Source organism: Colossoma macropomum, unplaced genomic scaffold (genome assembly GCF_904425465.1).
Source record: "Colossoma macropomum unplaced genomic scaffold, Colossoma_macropomum, whole genome shotgun sequence".
NCBI lineage: Eukaryota > Metazoa > Chordata > Actinopteri > Characiformes > Serrasalmidae > Colossoma > Colossoma macropomum.
The window spans coordinates 4463235-4481986 of NW_023494796.1; the positions used below are offsets into that span (position 1 = coordinate 4463235).

The 18752-nt window shown below is 41.2% G+C and overlaps 1 pseudogene; it reads right to left on the bottom strand.

The window, feature by feature from the left end:
* LOC118817003 overlaps positions 1-18752 on the bottom strand; it is a 304992-nt pseudogene that overhangs the window by 11325 nt on the left and 274915 nt on the right.

Here is an 18752-nt window from a genome sequence, read left to right on the forward strand (position 1 = left end):
GACTTCCTCTGAGGGCCGTTAGAGAAGAGCAGGCCTCATATTCATCGCAAACCAGAGGGTTGATGAGGTTTCAAACATCAAAGCTTTTCAGGAAAAAGGTTGCCATGATCCGATCCAGGGTTGCTGCACTATACGATCACAGCTATCCACCACACATGATGGCTACTCTTGCTTTCCTTGATGAAATACATCTGTCATGCAGGCATTTCACTCTCTTTCTCCAATCTTCTTGCAGCTCTGGGTGGTCCTCTTGCAGTGCAGTGCCATTTCAGCCCTGGTGATGTGGCGCATGACATCTGTTCCTGTGTGCGCATCAGTCTAGCCTCCAGTTCTGAGCGCTTGGCCTTCTTGAGAGGTTGAAGATCACTCTTGTCCCACATGAAAATGCAGTGAGAATCAAAAGTGCAGCCAACCGCTATCCTTCTCATGAAGTGCCAGATGTCAAGATGGATCTCCATGCCCCGTTATGCTCAAAACATGTTACAGAGATGAGTGGACCCGCAGCAGTCCAGATCAACATACAAAACCTCTAGAGGCGACACACCCACATCATAGTAGCACTTGATGATGCCTTCAGATGTTGTGAGCACAGATATAATAACCTGTCCATACTTGTTTCCAATGTTAGTGGCCCAGGGTGCTGTTGAATGACTCTGTCCTGCCATCTTCCTCGCTAATTTTTTGGTAGTCCATTTTCAGGATTCATTCAAACTTGGAGGTGATCAAGGCCTTCATTTCTTGCAGTCTGTTCAGGACACCTTGGGCATAGACCTGCATTAGCCAGTGATGCTTTGGGACTGGAAGCAACTCTGGCAGGTCTCCCAGGGCAACAGGTGTGATCAGTTCAGATGATGCAGCTCTAATGAGTCCTCTGCTGTCAGTGAGAAACTGGACCTGTTTCTGCAGCCAAGCTTCTGAGAGCTGCTCTTCCAGCTGTTTCTGGATTTGACTGTTGCTGTCCCCCAAATGCCTCTGCCACATCTGCCACCCTTCTGGATGTCACATCTCAGTCTGGATGTAAGGAGGCAGGGAAACTGGTCATGATGGCCCATGTCTAGGTGAGGGACAATGTTCTGGCTTCAGCTGATGACCTCTTGCAGCTCTTGCAAGCAAGGTATTCTGATGCTGTAAAATATGAACTGCGGACACCAACCACCTTCCTGATCCTCTGGTCCACTCCAGCAGAGGTGAGCTCCTCCTTGCCGCAGTCTGGATGTGGACAGAACAGCCACACATGCCAAAGCTTCCTTGGAACAAGCCATGTCCAAAGTGTCTCTCCATTGCCGGCATCCCAGAAAGAAAGTGAAGGCTGGTGAAAATGGAGAAAGTGAAGGTTGGGGGTGGTACCACCACATCCTGTCCAATCCGGAAAGGTCCAGTTCTGGTTTCCACATCGTGACCTCCTGAAAAGGGCCTTGGTGATCCAATGCTGATCTACTAAAAGAAGAGCGGGTTTCCAGCCTACAGGAAAATTCTGCTTTCTAAAATATACAGAAAAAAGAGAAAAAAGGAGAAAGAGTTGGAGAGTGGGATAGAGAGAGAATGATAAACATAAGGTTAATTACAGATGTAATCAATTGTGCAAACCTGAATAAATCAATTCCAAAAACTTATATGCAAGCAAACTAACTACACAACATAAAAACTCATAAAATTACTAGTTCATACATAGATGAACGTAGCCTACACAAAAATATGGCTGGACATAAATATATATAATGTATGCAGTTGTCTTAGGTGTTATGGAGTTAACAATTTATTGACCAATTATACAACAAATAATGTGCGTCTGAAAATAAAACTTACATGTCACTTCTGATTCCACCTGGTCTGCCACCATCAGCTCAAACAAAACAGGGAATGCAGCTGGAACAGCTGACAAAAAAATAAAACAAAACAATAAGCATGCTATACAAATGGTCTGATTTCAAGTTCTTATTTATTTACTGTATATTTACAAGATTTGAATTTGGATGGAGAAAACACTCACTGATTTTTCCAGGTTTGCTACCTTTCCCGAACAAAAATGTGTGCAGGGAGGAGATTGTAACTGCAGAAGGCCTGGAGGTCATGGAGGGTTGGACAAGGCCACAAGACAGTTGACTAATGGCAGACTCAGAAGCGGTGGAGAGCTGGGCAGCAGATTGCATGCTGCCAGAGGACTGGGCAGCAGATTGCGTGCTCTTGCAGGTCATGTTCTCCAGCGTGATCTGTACAGCATAACGGCCCTCGGGGATGTCCTCTATGTATTTCCGAAAAGCCCTCTTGTTTTCTCCATGATTTCTAGAGCCTTTCCCCTTAGAAAACTCCTTTGTCATGGCAGCAACAAGGTATCCAGCATAACCAAGAGTATTTTCAGCCACCCACTTGAAGGTCTTTCCCCAGAAAACCCCAAACTGGAGCTCCTGCTGACCCAAAATGTGAAAAGCATTGCCTGTGTCTCCACCAGACCACAAGACGGCCTTTTTCACTGAGTCCTGGACCTTCTCAGGTGAAATGGCCCTGGACCATGGCTTGTTGTTATTGTCTTCCTTAACTGCTAAAGCAGCCTGGGAGTCAGAGCTTGAGACTTCCATCAGTCCTCTTCCTAAATTTAGGCTCCATTCTCTACATAAAACAAAATTACTATTAGAATATGTAAAAGTGTTTTCATAATTCTACATAATTCAGTGGTTGAAATGTAAACAAAGTCATTCAGGTTTCATGCACAATGGTCCATTGCAAAGAAAATGACTGATTTCTTTACAGTGGTGGTAACGTGAACCAGTGGACCTGAATATCTACATCACAAATATAACCATTTTATTTACTATCCAAAATGAACAGTGAACTTACATATTCCTCCCAAGTTTTATCTGTAATGTTAATATTGGTAAAAAAAAGTGATCAAGTAACTTAATTATGCAGGTATGAAAAATTGATAGCTTAGAATTCCTCTATAGGTTTGGACCCACATACAGGCCATTGCATTTTAAGAAACAAAAAAAATTTAAAAAAAAAGCTGAAAATATAGCTAACATTAGTGGTGGGCACTTTAGTATTAAGCTACTAACTTAATATTTATAACTTAATATTTATTAATGTCACATATTTCAGAAAAGTATTATGGTTGCCCTGCCTAAAGCTGCCAGACTGTCATGACTCTGGCTGCCCACAGCCAACTGCTTTGCCTGGTGGCAGCAGCATTCCACTAACCACACCAGGAGAGGGACACATGCAGGGTAAACCAAAGAAGGACTTATTAAGTAATACATAGGGAAAATTAAAGCAATCAATCAAGCATCTCTGTAGCACTCTTTTCACAAGCAAGCAAATAAGAGATCAGTTACACATGTTGAGTGTCAGAACTAAGTGCTGCAGGTCTATTGGTCAGTTGCATATCTCGCTTTGATCTAGACCAGCTCATCAGGTTTTTTTCCCCATACACACTCATGTGAAAAATCCTTAGGTCCTCTTACCTTCTAGCAACACTTATTTGCCATTTTATCTTGTCAACATGTTTCCCTTAAATTGCAACAGGCATCTAAGCTGGACTAGCAACAGGCCTGTCATGACCCAAGATGGCGGAGTCCAAGTCAAGTATTTCCCAGGGTACATACATCAAGCGAAAAAACATGCAGCGACAGCCAGGAGTCCACCCAAAAATTCTCTGATTTGAAGTCAGACACTTTCTGTTGTGCCAGTGGCCCACCCATACTCTTACTCTGAAGGGCATTCGGGATGATCAAGCCTCGTATCTGCCGCACACTAGAGGGCTGATGAGGTACCAAAGCCAGCTTATGCTTATTTTCTTAAATGAAAGACTGTGTGCATTTAAAATCTTATTGGCAAGATTAAAATCTAATTAGAGTTTGTATGCTGGACAATAATCTTGGTGGTCCGAAGGTGGACCAGCAGTGACAAACAGTCAGCGGGGTTCCAACCTTATCAAGTCAGTGGGCCGATATATGCTTACTATCTGGGTAGCTGACTCAGTACAGTAACGCTGCAGGTGCAGCAAGCTCTGCACTCCTCTCTGTAACTGTGTCAAACCTGACCTCTGTCTTAAGATTGCAGGTGTGTTTTGAGCATCTCGTCATTTTTTAAAGCCATGGCATTTACATATCTCTAAGTCAGGTTAATACTTTCATTGTCAAAAATGTGGAGTAATAAGCCAGCCTCTGTGAGTTTCAGACTGATGAAGACTTTGGTATAGATTATAGATAGATATATAGATAGCTACCTTATCTGTTGATCGAAGAAGAATTGGCCACGTTTCCAATTTTGGATGTTTCATTTTCTCAGTCCACTGGACTCTATCTACAAACTATAGATGCCCTCAAAGATATTCTTAGACCAGTAGTTACTTAGAAAATACTTTGTTCCAGCATGTGTTCGTTGTTTATTTGTTTATTTGTTGTTGTAATAACAAAGTTGGAAAAATCAGTTAACTTCAATCTAAAAACAAAATTCACTATTCCTGCTGACCATGTCAATACTTTATTGGCTGTTACTTATTGGTTTTAAATGAGCCTGTGATGTAGTGTTAAACAAAGAGTGTAAGTAGTCACATTTGAGACTATATTCCGCAAAAACACCTTTAAAACACAGTCAGACAATCAATTAGAACAAACCTAGAAAACCATCATATAATGAATAAGAGCACCATCAGAACATCAATCAGAACACCGTCAGAACACCATTAGAACACATTGAGAACATCAGAACATAAATCATATCACCAGAAGATGATTAGATCACAATTAAAACAAAATCTGAACACCATTAGAACAAAATAAGAATACCATTAGAATATCAAGTAGAACACCACTAGAACATCATTATGATGTCAGAATATTAATCAGAACACTCACAGAATACCATTAGAATACGATCAGAGCATCATTAGAACACCATAAGAACACTGCCTCAAAACTATTACAACATGAGGACATTAATCAGAATGTTGCCAGAAAACCATTAGAACAATGTAAGAACATCAATCAGGACACCTCCACAACACAGTTAGTACACCATCAGAACATCAATCAGATCCCAGAAGACAATCAGAACATCAATCAGAACACCACCAGAACACCATTAGAACACCACCAGAACACCATGAGGATACAGCCACAACACCATTAGAACACCATCAGAATATCATTAGAACACCACCACAACACCATTAGTAAACCATCAAAACAGCATTAGAGCACCATAAGAACGTTGTTAGAAAATCACAAGAATACCTTTAGAACACCATCAGAACACCTTTGGAACACATTACAATAAATACAAAATAAAAAGACTGTTTTAACAATTTCACAACACTATTAGAACACCAATCAGAAAACCCCAGAATTCTGTCAGTGCATCAATACAAACACCACCAGAACACTGTCAGTATATCAGAACACCCCTAGAACATAAAATCAGAACAACATTACACACATCATCACCACACCACCAGAACACCGTTAGAACATGGTCAGAGTTCCACCAGAATACCATTAGAACACCATAAGAACATCATTAGAACACCATCAGATCATCACCAATACATCCATCAGATCACCATAAGAACAGCACCAGTACATCAAACCACCAACGGAACACCGCCAGAGCATCTATCCAAACAACTTCAAAACGACATTAGAATACACCAGAACATCATTAGACCACCATTAGAAAACCATCAGAACATGATTAGAACACCATCAGAGTACCATCAGAACACCAACAGTACATCAATCAGAACACCACCAGAACACTGTTAGAACACCAATAAAATATGACCACCTCCCCAAAACACTGTCACAACACCATAAAAATACCATTAGATCACAATCCGGACACCATCAGAAAAGTATTAGAATACCACCAGAATACCAATAGAGTACGATTAAACCAGAATGTCAATCAGAACACCTTCAGAAAACTATTACACCACTTGGACACCACCAGAATACCAAAAGTACACCAATCAAAAGACTTTTACACACCATTTAAACACCATTAGAACATCAGAACACCACCAGGGCATCATCAGAACACCAAGAGAACACCAGGGAAGCTTTTGAACACCATTAGAACACCGCCAGAACATCAATCTGAACTAGCATGCCACAGTGTCCTAATGATGTTCTAATGTTGTTCAAATGCAGTTAAGATTGACCCAGCGAAGACGAACCTCGGCCAGGACGGCAGGGAGAGAGCCGCGAGTGGGGAGGGGGCGGAGCGCAAAGCCCAGGCTCCCCCGAGTGACGCGAGTGACGGCGGGAGGAGGAGGAAGATGACGACAGGAGAGGCACCAGGGAGGAGAGGCACCAGGGCAAGGAGCGAGCCCCGAGCTCCGCCGCCTGGGCCCCGCCCCCTGTTACACAGCGAGGCCGCTTCACTACACCTCGCGTTCGACCCGGGTGGCTGAGCTGCAGGCTGGGGGCGGTGACAGGGAGGCGGAGCGGCGGGCTCTCGTTCCCTCTCGGCTCGGGTGCTCACACTGCCCTTAATGAGAGCCAGCTGATGCTGATCTGGCTGGCAGCGCGAGCGCCTTTTAAAAGAGCTGAGAGGGAACAGAGAGAAAGAGGGAGGGACGAGCAGCAGCAAGAGACAGAAGAGCTGAAAAGTCTGGCTGAAGCCACTGAAAAGTGGCCAGCCTAGCATAGAGCTTTGATTATTTGGGTTGTTTGGAGTTTGTTTATTTGAGTAAATAAATATGGCTGCTGCAGCACCGAATCATGCCTCCAGCATCCTCCTTGAGCCCGGGGTAGCACATGCCATGCTACAGACACCATTAAAACACCAGCAGAACACTGACAGAACACCGACAGAACACCATTAAAACAACATCCGAACACCACAACACCATCAGAACACCATAAGATCACCACCAGTCCATCAATTAGTACACCACCACAACACCATTTCAAAAACCTTCAGAATACCATCACATCAGCATTTGAATATCATTCGAACATCAGTCGGATCACCAACAGAATGCCATCAGGAAACCATCATGATGGTAAACAGTGGTGTGAAACAAGTTAATGCCCAACAATTTGTATACTTCACGTAAACTGCATGACATGAAAGTAGTGTCCTGCTCAGCAAGGATCTCTTTTGGGTTCCCAACCTGGGAGATCATTTGGAAGAGTGCCTCCACAACAATTTGTGCTGAGATGCTGCAGAGTGGCACTACCTGTGGGTTTTGTGCTGCATATTCCACTAGAACCAATACAAAGCGGTGCACCTTGTGCACTCTTATTTAATAGTTCGATGAGGTTCACATCAACTCTTTCAAAGGAAACCTCAATTAAAGGAGGCAGGTGCAATGGCACTTTTTGGGGTCCTCTCATTTGACTGCTACAGCGGGAAATCCCTGAGGGTAGTCACGAGGGCAGAACTCCCAAAGAGCCATCTCGAGTGCTCTTGCCCAGTGCAGCCCCAGATGAAGCCGGAAGCATGCCTGTCTGTGGAGTCATGAATGTCCCACACCTTTTCTTATTGCGGGACCCTTTTCTAACAATTTTCTCACTAATCCCTTAAATTGAGGCTAATTAGTGACATCTTAACACAATGCTTTTCACACCTAAAATCAACAGTGAATGGCACAAGCAGATAATCATTAACATCCCAGTGAATGTCCCTCACTGAACGTTCACACAATAAGCCTTCTGTAATGTCATGTCTTGAATCAAGTATTGGTGAACTGTGGTTTGATCACAGCCGGAATCAACCAAGGTGCACCCCCTTGAATACTCTGGTATATGGTACATCTCTACTCAATCAGGCAAGTGGTGTGGTGAGGTGGGAACCCGGAGTGTCCTGACCTCAATCCTGGAAGTGCATGGGCTCCCACCTTGGTGACTTCTTCCAGTAACTCTTGCTGGTGGCACTGGAACCATGCTGCTGTCACCTATGGCAGAAGACAAATAATTGCTCCAATACCACAAAGTCAAGGACTTTCTCAGAGTCACATTCCTCAGTCAGAAGCCATCGCCTGCAGAAGTCACAGACCTGCTGTGCAAATGCCAAGGGCCCATTGAACTCCTGCAGCATCAGCGAGCAGAACTACTGTCTGTGCTGTTTGGGAGTCCACTGAAACAACTGAAGGACAGCCTTTTTCAGCTCGTCACACTCCAGCTTCACATAAGCAGGGACCCGTTGGGTGGTGAGGTGGGCTTCCCCCATTATATCAGGGGGAACAGCAGGAATCTGTGGGAGTGCAGACGTCTAAGCTGCAGCTTATCTAAAAGAGTAGATGGCATGGCATGACTTTAATATCTTCATTTTAAGGCCATTACTAAGGTGGATGTTTTTGTAAAAGCTTAGCCCTAAATATCTAGTGACATCCCTGCTCATAAGCTAGAGCAGGGTAAAGCTTATCTAGTGTTGGAAAGATTTACCACAGACTGACTTAAATAAAAAAAATAAAAATAGACATCACATACACAAAAGATAGCTTCAATAAAGGGTTTATTTATTCATGAACTAGTAAATAATGCATTACAAGGTAAACATGCATTAAATGATGGATTTTCACTGATATACATACAGGAATCAGATACATGAAATTTATCTGAGGGATACTCTAATTAAGTTTACTAAAACACTGTAGCGACCCTTTGCAGCTCATGAAGTCCAGAGGATCATGGGAGGCAAGGGCCCTCCAAAAAAGGGGCTCAATGTTAAAACTTTGTTAAAACGCTGTTGTCTATTAGTTAAAAGGTATGTGTATGTGTTACTTGTGTTATCCTGTGTTGGGAAGTGAGGTTATTGCGTGGGCGTTTTGTGTTGCGGGCTGGTCATTGGGAGGGTGAAGTGTACGGCTAGCGGTTACCTCCCCTGTAAGTTTGTGCTTATGTAAGTGTCTTTTCTGTTGTATCAATTAAAAGAACTTCATGCAGCAGAATCATGGCCTACATGTAGAGGTTGCCTACATGCTACTGTATGCAAGCCACTCCTTTTGAGGTGGAGACAGGGGTTTGATAGGTTTTAGCACATGAGGTTAATGAATAAGCCATTTGAAATCCATAAGGGAGACATGGCTTTTAATTCCCCATGAATCCATTGAACATAATTATTTTCCTTTGGTCCTGAATCTACTCAGCCTAAACATAATACATGGAAAACCATTCTGATAGACCATCTGACAATCATATTACTACAATCTATATCATTTCTTATTCAAACACATTTCACTTATGTTAACAAATACACCTTTCAAAAGAAAATAATTATTAAGATTACACTATTAATGCTGGAAGAAAACAAATACAGTAGTTTTGAGGGACAGAATTGCATCCTCCTCCTGACTAATAGAAAACAATTATTATAGACTTAAAAAGTGTAAAAAACAGAAAAATAAAGAAGAAAGAAATAAAACCACGCATTTCAACATTATAACTAGCTCTTCGTTAAGCGAATGGCAATTTCTGATTGAGAGTAACAATTACGACAAATGACAGAAAACTCTTCGTGCAGAATAATTGATATGTAACCAAAATACAAGTCGTCTGAAAGTCTGGGATTGAGATCCGAATTCAGTCACTGGATGGCACTATGGACATAAGATACAAACAAAGAGAGAAAGAGTCTTTATAAGAACAATATCTCAGCTTTGGAGTGTTGCATGGGCATGATTCTTGAACTCTTCATCATAAAGCGTTCTCATGTTTAGGGGTAGGTTGGAGTTAATATTAATTTGAGAGGTTTCAACAAACAAAAGGGAAGATTTGTCGTAAAAGCTGAAAAAGATTAAAGAAAGAAATAGCAGGCTGAAAGAGAGAGAGAGAGAGAAGGATGAACAACCAAGCTCACTGTCAAATGTGTGTGAAAACATCTGCCACTGCTTTAGAAACACTATTAGCTTAGATCTGCTAAAATAGAAAGTAAAAGCCTCTTATTATTGAATGTGGGGCTTCTCGGATGTTATTTTACATATAATACAAATAAAACTCCCTTCTTTGGGAGAAAATATGCAGTATCACAACTTCCCATTGGGTGTACAAATTTTAGGCTTGATTTGGTGTTCAGCACAAGAAATTACATTTCATTTTATGCTTTATGTTAAAAAAAAAAAAAAGTATAAAACACCAGTAGGTGGTTTTCCGCATAACCAGCTTGAAATCAGTCCTGAAACCACTGTTTCCTGCAGACTTTAACTCTTGAGATGTGCTATCCTTACAGTGCTAAAATGTTTGAAACTTTGTCCAGACTCTGAGCACTAATACGGTTTCTCTCCTGTATGAATGCGCTGGTGTGTTTTGAGAGAACTCTGTACAGTAAAACTCTTCCCACACTCTAAGCAGTTATACGGTTTCTCTCCTGTGTGGATGCGCTGATGTCTTTTGAGACCAATCTGTTGATTAAAAGTCTTCCCACACTCTGAGCAGTAATAAGGTTTCTCTCCTGTGTGGATGCGCTGGTGTCTTTTGAGAGCACCCTGTTCAGTAAAACTCTTCCCACACTCTGAGCAGTGATACGGTTTCTCTTTGGTGTGGATGCGCTGGTGTGTTTTGAGATGACTCTGTTGATTAAAACTCTTCCCACACTCTGAACAGTGATACGGTTTCTCTCCGGTGTGGATGCGCTGGTGTGTTTTGAGAGTACTCTGTTGATTAAAACTCTTCCCACACTCTGAGCAGTAATGCGGTTTAACTCCTGTGTGGATGCGCTGGTGTACTTTGAAATGACTCTGTTTAGTAAAACTCTTCCCACACTCTAAGCAGTGATATGGTTTCTCTCCTGTGTGGATGCGCTGGTGTATTTTGAGATGAATCTGTTGAGTAAAACTCTGTCCACACTCTGAGCAGCAATACGGTCTCACTCCTGTGTGAATGCGCTGGTGGTTTTGGAGATGACTCAGTTGAGTAAAACTCTGTCCACACTCTGAGCAGTGATATGGTTTCTCTCCTGTGTGAGTGCGCTGGTGTGTTTTGAGAGCACTCTGTACAGTAAAAGTCTTCCCACACTCTGAGCAGTGATATGGTTTCTCTCCTGTGTGAGTGCGCTGGTGTGTTTTGAGAGCACTCTGTACAGTAAAAGTCTTCCCACACTCTGAGCAGTGATACGGTTTCTCTCCTGTGTGAATGCGCTGGTGTACTTTGAGATTACTCTGTTGAGTAAAACTCTGTCCACACTCTGAGCAGTAATACGGTTTCTCTCCGGTGTGGATGCGCTGGTGTATTCTGAGATAAATCTGTTCAGTAAAACTCTTCCCACACTCTGAGCAGTGATACGGTTTCTCTCCTGTGTGAATGCGCTGATGTGTTTTGAGAGCACTCTGTGCAGTAAAACGCTTTCCACACTCCAAGCAGTAGTGATTTTTCTTCTTGCTTTGTTTCTGTGCTTGTCTGCTAGATGTCTTCATGTGGAGGGTACCAGATGATGCCCCCTGCGTCCCGGAATGTCTTCTGGACGCCATAATATTATATATTTCACCAGTTTCAGCAGCTTAACTTTCCTCTTGGTGGAATTAAAGCTTGGTGGAATTTAAGCTGAGTAGGAAAGTGCAGGAGAAGACATCACACTGGGCATCTTTAATTTCTGTAAGAAAAAAAAGAAATATAAGCTCAATCTGCAATGAAACAAAACTAGTCTAATACAAATCAAGAATTCCATCAACTGGCAGAAAGTGTAAAGAAAGAATTAACATCCATCAGATGAGAAAAAGCCAATAACCTAATTACTCAATTTCCTGAACTACACATACAAACCACTGATGTCATGTTGAAAAGCAGCGTGTCATGTTGCTATACCAATAACAATAATACTAATAACTTGGCTAAATTGACTGTGATTATTCAAAAACCACCAGCATTTCATACTGTGGTCAACAAACTGATCCCAAACTCAATATGTTTCATCCTACATATATTTTTCACTGAATGTAACTGGATCCTCTGCTTTACAAGGTTAAAGAACTGACATAAAAATTTTGCTACATGTGTATTTTTTTGGTGAATTCTCAGAGCTTATTTGTCCTCATTTCAATCTGGTTTTAGGCCACATCATAGTACAGAGACAGCACTAGTAAAAATTGTAAATTATCTATTATTATTATTCTCTGACCAAGAAAATATGTCCTTGTTAGTCCTCCTCGATCTTAGTGCAGCATTTGACACAATAGACTATGCTATCTTACTAGATAGACTAGAAAACCTTGTATGAGTAACAGGAATAACTCTTTCCAGGTTCAGGTCCTACCTCACTGATCGCTATCAGTTTGTCAATGTAAACGGGGAATCATCTGCCCTCGCAAAAGTAAAGTATGGTGTTCCATAAGGCTCTGTTTTAGGACCTGTATCATTCACACTATTTATGCTACCACTGGGCACCATTATCAGTAAACACAGCATAAATTTCCACTGTTATGCCGATGACACTTTAGCAAGTGAACCGGACGATAAAATTAAACTTGGTAAGATTGAGGACTGTATAAAAGACGTGAAAGACTGGATGTTAAGTAATTTCTTCTCCATAACTCAGATAAAACAGAGGTTCTGCTTCTTGGTCTAAAAGCAACTAGAAACAAACTGTCTTATTTTACACTTAAACTAAACAATTACTCAGTTGCATCAATCTCACCTGTAAAAAATTTTGGTGTCATGATAGACCCTGATCTGTCCTTCGATGCACATATAACTATATTACTAGAACAGCCTTCCTGCATCTCTGCAATATTGCTAAATTAAGAAATGCATTCTCTCTACAGGATGCAGTAAAGTTAGTTCATGCATTTATCTAACTCTCTCATGCACTGATCACTGTAATGCCCTGCTGGCTGGATGCCCGAGCAAAAGCCTTAACAAGCTTCAGCTAGTCCAGAACGCTGCAGCCAGAGTCCTTAGTAGAACCCGAAAATTTCACCATAATCAGCCCAGTTTTATCAACCTTACACTGGTTACCAGTTAAATTTTGCATTGATTGTAAAATTATCTTACTGACTTATAAAGCTCGAAACAGACTCGCCCCTCAGTACCTGAGTGAACTTCTCTCTCACTATGAACCATCACGCCTACTTAGATCACAAGGTACTGGCTTACTATTAGTACCTAGAATTAATAAAGTTACGTCAGGGGGGAGAGCTTTCTCATACAAAGCCCCCCAGCTTTGGAATAATTTTCCTGTAAATGTTCGGGACTCAGACACAGCCTCAGTCTTTAAGTCTAAGCTAAAAACTTACTTGTATAGTCAAGCCTTTGGTAATTATTTTTCCCCATCAGTTCTCTACCTGCCAGAGTCTGTGCTGCTCTGCTAACACTGTAATCTGTGATCAGTTGCCCATTACAGAACTGACTCTGTGTGTTTTTCCTTTCTTTTCTTTGCCAAGTTGAACAGCTGCCCATCCTGTGCGTTTGATGCTGCTGCCTCTTCTGCCTTGATCGGGTGCCACTGCTACCAGCCCTCTGGACTGGCTTGACCACCATTTAGCTTCATGCTGTACGACGCCGTGCAAACCTCACCCTCACAACCTGACCCCACTGATGCTGCTGCTGCTGCATAAACTAATCAAATTAATAATTTGCCTCACCTGTTTTCCCCGTTTTTGTACTAACAATGTTTAGTATTCAGTGTCGACCAGAGGAGGATGGGTTCCCCTTCTGAGTCTTGGTTCCTCTCAAGGTTTTTTCCTGTCTCTTAGGGAGTTTTTCCTTGCCACTGTTGCCACTGGCTTGCTCATGATTTCTTTTTATAATGCTGATTTTTTTGTTTTGTAAAGCTGCTTTGTGACAACACCTGTTGTAAAAAAGCGCTATATGAATAAACTTTGCTTTGCAACTAGGCCTTACTCCAAGTTATGTATAGACATTTCAGTGCATAATAAATTGTGTTCCTTCAAATCTCACAGTCATGGGCCCTTTCAAAACTATAGGTTAGTGACTGTTACAAAACAAGACAGCGATATAAAATATCAATACTTCCTCCGTATAAATTTCCACTGACTGAAAAGGCATTAATAAATGAAAGGCAAGGACACCTATTGAAGTCATGGGTGAAGGTGTCATGATTGGGTATAAACTTCCAAAAAAGTCTCTGCAGTTGTAAGTAAAGATGGGTCATGGCTCACCACTTTGTGCCACACTTTGTGACAGAACCATCAAGCAGTTCAAAAAGAACATGTACAAGATTGCTAAGAATTTGGGTCTTTCACCATCTACCCTACATTAAATTGTGAAATCCAGAGAAATCTCAGTCTGTGAAGACGACTGTTGAATATGCATGACCTTGAAGCCTTTTGATGGCACTGCATGAGAAACTGTGATGCTGCTGTGTTAAATACAGCCACATGGGCTCAGGAGTACTTTGGAAAACTGTTAGCACTAAACACAGTATGCCACTGGATCAAGAAATGCAACTTGAAACACTTTTATGCAAAGAGAAAGCCATTCATCAATTCTATGAAGAAACAGTTCTCTGGGCCCAAGCTCACATCAAATGGTCTGAAAGACTGTGGAAATGTGTGCTGTGGTCAGATGAGGCCATGTTTCTGCTTGTTGATGAGATAAATGGACGTCAAGGTGCAAAAGCCAAGATTTGTCATGGTATGAGGTGCATCAGTGGCCATGGTTTGGGTCACTTGTATTTATGTGAAGGTACCACTGACGCAGAGGAGTGTATTAGGATTTTAGAGGGACATATGCTGCCATCAAAACAATCAATTCTATGAAGAAACACTGTTTTATCTTGAGATGTCCATGATTATCTCAGTAAGACAATGCCAGGCCTCATCCTGCACATGTTAAAATAGTGTGGCTGTATAGACACAGTGTGCTTGAATGGCCTGTCTGCAGTCCAAGTAACTTCTGCTTCTCTTTTAAAACTGCAGTAGCCACCGTGCTGCGATAAAAAAAAGACACTATCCATCGTACTCGCCCCGAGCAGCTGTACCGCACCGGCACATTTCAAGCCTTTCTGTGTTGCTAGGAGTTAGATTTGCCGCTTGTCCAGCTATGGACATGTTGCTGACATTGTTGGTCACAAGAGCAGGTTTTTTGTCTTGTGACTTCCCCTCTTCACATGCTTTTCTCAGCACTGCCCCAATATTTACTCCTGTATGTATGTCATTCAAAATGCTGTTTGAAGAACGTAATTCTTAATTTGTCAGTCAGAATCAATGAAATGACAGGTTATGGTTATGTACGCTTCTATGGTACACGACGTTCAGCCATCTGTTGTGTTGCGGTTCGCCTTGCGTTTTATGTCATCTTGTACTTCTTGATACAGTTTAGGTATGCAGCTTTCACTGAAGTTTTGGCCAGAAGGAATGTTGTATTCCGGCTCCAGCGTGTGCAGAAGTTCACGAAAGCTTTCATTTTCTACTACACTATAGGGCCGCATATCCTTGCAAATGAAAGAGGAGATGGCAGACGTAATACTCATCACTCTTTTGAAAGTAGTTGGGTCATTTCACTTTTTTCTTACTTGAGTCTTTTTTCAATGGTATCCTTGGTTAACATGTCATTTACTACTACTAAACAATAGTACTAAGTAACGTAGCTTTAGTCCTGTACAAATTTACAGTAAAACTCTCGTTTAGCCTACCGCATTTCACAATGTTAATTGCATTTGTTTACAGTATCTATTTACTATTTGCTTATGACTGCTGTATTTGACATTTAATAATAAAATGGTCAAATTAGATTTTGTCTGCATTTGTGAGCTCATAGAAATATAACAGATTGTGTAGAATCACATTGAATCTTATCGAAGCAAACCAGTACTGTACCGAATCGCATCGTGGAAATTTTCCAAGTATCAAAAATTATTGTATCATTGATTAAAGAATTCACTGATTGAAAGAATCGATGTAAGATTGTATCGTGATGAATCTTGCAATTTACACCCCTACTATATTTTACAGCACTAATCAAAGACCCACTACATCAGAAATTAAATCAAATCAAATTTATTTGTATAGCGCTTTTTACAACTGATGTTGTCACAAAGCAGCTTCACAGAAATCCGTTTAGAACAAAGTTTCAACATGAAATGTAAATCCTCCAGGTGAGCAAGCCAGGGGCGACAGTGGCAAGGAAAAACTCCCTCAGTTGAGGAAGAAACCTTGGGAGGAACCAAGGCTCACATGGGGGGACCCATCCTCCTCTGGTCAAACTACGTACAAAATTAACTAATTAACTAAGGCCTATAGTTATTTTCATACTTTAATAAATCTTTTTACCTAAAACACAACTGAATCTGAATTAATTGGTACTGAAGTACTGTTTACTCATAAAACTACAAGGATCTGCAGGAAGAATGACTTCATCATGAATGTGACTACCTGCCCCCTCACACCCTATTCCCACTCTCACTATACATAATCTTATACTCTCCCTAATCTGCACTCCTCACACACATATTCACAGCTCTTACACTATACCACCCTCTAAACAGACCACCTTAAACACCCACCATAGACACTCTTACCAGCTTTAATCTACCAGCCATTAACCTGCAGCCCCCACCCAGATATTCACAGATCATTTATACTGTTCTATAATAAACTACTATTTATTCTCCACATTTGTACATATAATGGACTCTTTTTGATGATGAATTTAACAGACTTTGTTTATATTTAGCCACACTAGCTAAAAGCCATTGATAACAAACTGTTATCCAGCTAACATAAAGCAGCTGTCTGAGTCACGTTTACCAGAGATTTTGTACTCGGTTCTTTAAAAGGCTGATGCTACAGACAATAAACCACTATCAGTCTAATTTCTCTGACATCAGCTCAGTATAAAGAGCTAAAATTAGTGTAAAGTCTATTTGAGTTTGTGTTTAAGTTCACCTCATTAATAAAAGGTCCTAAAATACAGAGAATTTCACAATTTACAATTTACTGAAAGAATATTTGAAAGTGAATATATAGAATTTATGTCATTATAAAAACACCAGTACTAGTTTGGTTGAGTCATTTGCAGGATAAACTCTCATTTTAAAAACATTATAATACTAAGCAGTGACATAATAACTCATATCCTACACATAAACACAAAAAAAGAATAATCACTTAATCACATGATCAACTGCTGCAGCCAGTGTATAAACCCACTTTAAGCTTCGTGTATTCTTATAAAAGCACCTCCATTTCATACACAGAAAGGGAAAAGCCACATCTGCTGCCCCTCAGACATACAGCCCATTTACAAACCACCATCTGAGACACCCAAACACACACAAATTAAGATATTTACATTAACTATCTGAATATTTCAGACGGTAGACATTAATAAACACAGCGTGAAGAAACACACAAGTTCCCCAAACCCGGTCACAGCAGCTCCTCCTCTAAATCACTGCAGGATGAGCAGCGTTTCCATCAATGAGGCTCTAACAGACATTTAAAGACCCTCATCAGTCAGTTACACCGACATATAAGGACTGAAACCAGCTTAAAGCAGCACTTACAGCTCTTTAATCTCAGACTGATTCTCCGTTTCAGAGTCTCCCCCAAACACACCGCGCTGTCCGCATGGAGTTCCACCGCCTCCGTGTTCGTAGCCCACCGTAAGACCCCGATTACACGGGACTCCCGTATTCACCCTAATATATGCTCCTCCCACATTAGCTGACACAGCCTGTACCTCCCACCACAAACATCTGTCAGAAAAGGGAGATCAGAATGCAGCTGCTAGCCTTCCGTTAGCTACAGCAGAGCTAAAACACGGTCCATCTCACTCACAGCACATAGAAAAGATCTGGAAAAATAAAATACATCAATACATATATAGAGAGATAAAATAGATAATTAAGTAATGAGCCTGTTTTGAAAATGTGCACAGTGAAAGTGCAAATTCTTCTTTTGAAATGTAGTGATTCAAAGTAAAAAGAATTAAGTGAGAGAAATACTGAAGTAAAGTAATGAAGTACTTATAAAAACTTCAGTACAGTAATGAAGTACTTGTGTTGTGTTACCTACCAGGTCTGCTCTCATAGCGGAAGAAGAGGAGGAAAAACAGAATCTGTTTAGAGAATCTTCCATGTGAAGTTACACACTAAACCCTCTTTTAGTTATAAAGCTTAAAACTGGACAGTACAACATCTCCCTTGTGGCTCTGGCAGCTTTGTTGAGTATTTTGTTCCTTCGTCATCTAGAAATTCCTAAAGAGGGAAGAGCTGTTTAAAGGACACAGTGAAGGAATGATATCAGATGGACAGCAGGAGGCGCTACTTTCATTCTGGAGTTATGAAAAGTCATCTCAACATTGACTGTGTGATGTGGGTCTTGTTTTTCCACAATAACTGCAATTATAAATGGTAGTGGATGTGGAAAAACAAGACCCACCTCACACAGTCAATTCATGAGCAGCAGTGCATGTTGCTGCTGATCTAGAAGATTATGGATTCCTCTGTTTAGGAAAAATTACCCTAAGACTGCCTTTTCATTCTTAACAAACACAAAAGGCCACAGCACATTCCATGGATGGGATAAATGTACCCAAAAAGGGAAACACCTTCATTAACAAATGAGTTCTCTAGAAACAGCTTTTGTCTTGACAACCAATGCTTCTTTTGAACAAATGACAGATGAAGAACATCACTGCAGTCCTCACCATATCTTGGCCTCAGTATAAGATTCATATCTAACTTGTGCCGTAGCCGCATTGTCATGACTCTGGCCTCTCGCAGCCAGCTGCTTTGCCCGCTGGAAGCAGCAAACTAGTAACCACACCAGGAGAGGGATGCATGTAGGGGAAGCCAAAGAAGCACTTGTCAAGTAATACATGAGGAATATTAAGGCAATCAATCAAGAATCTCTG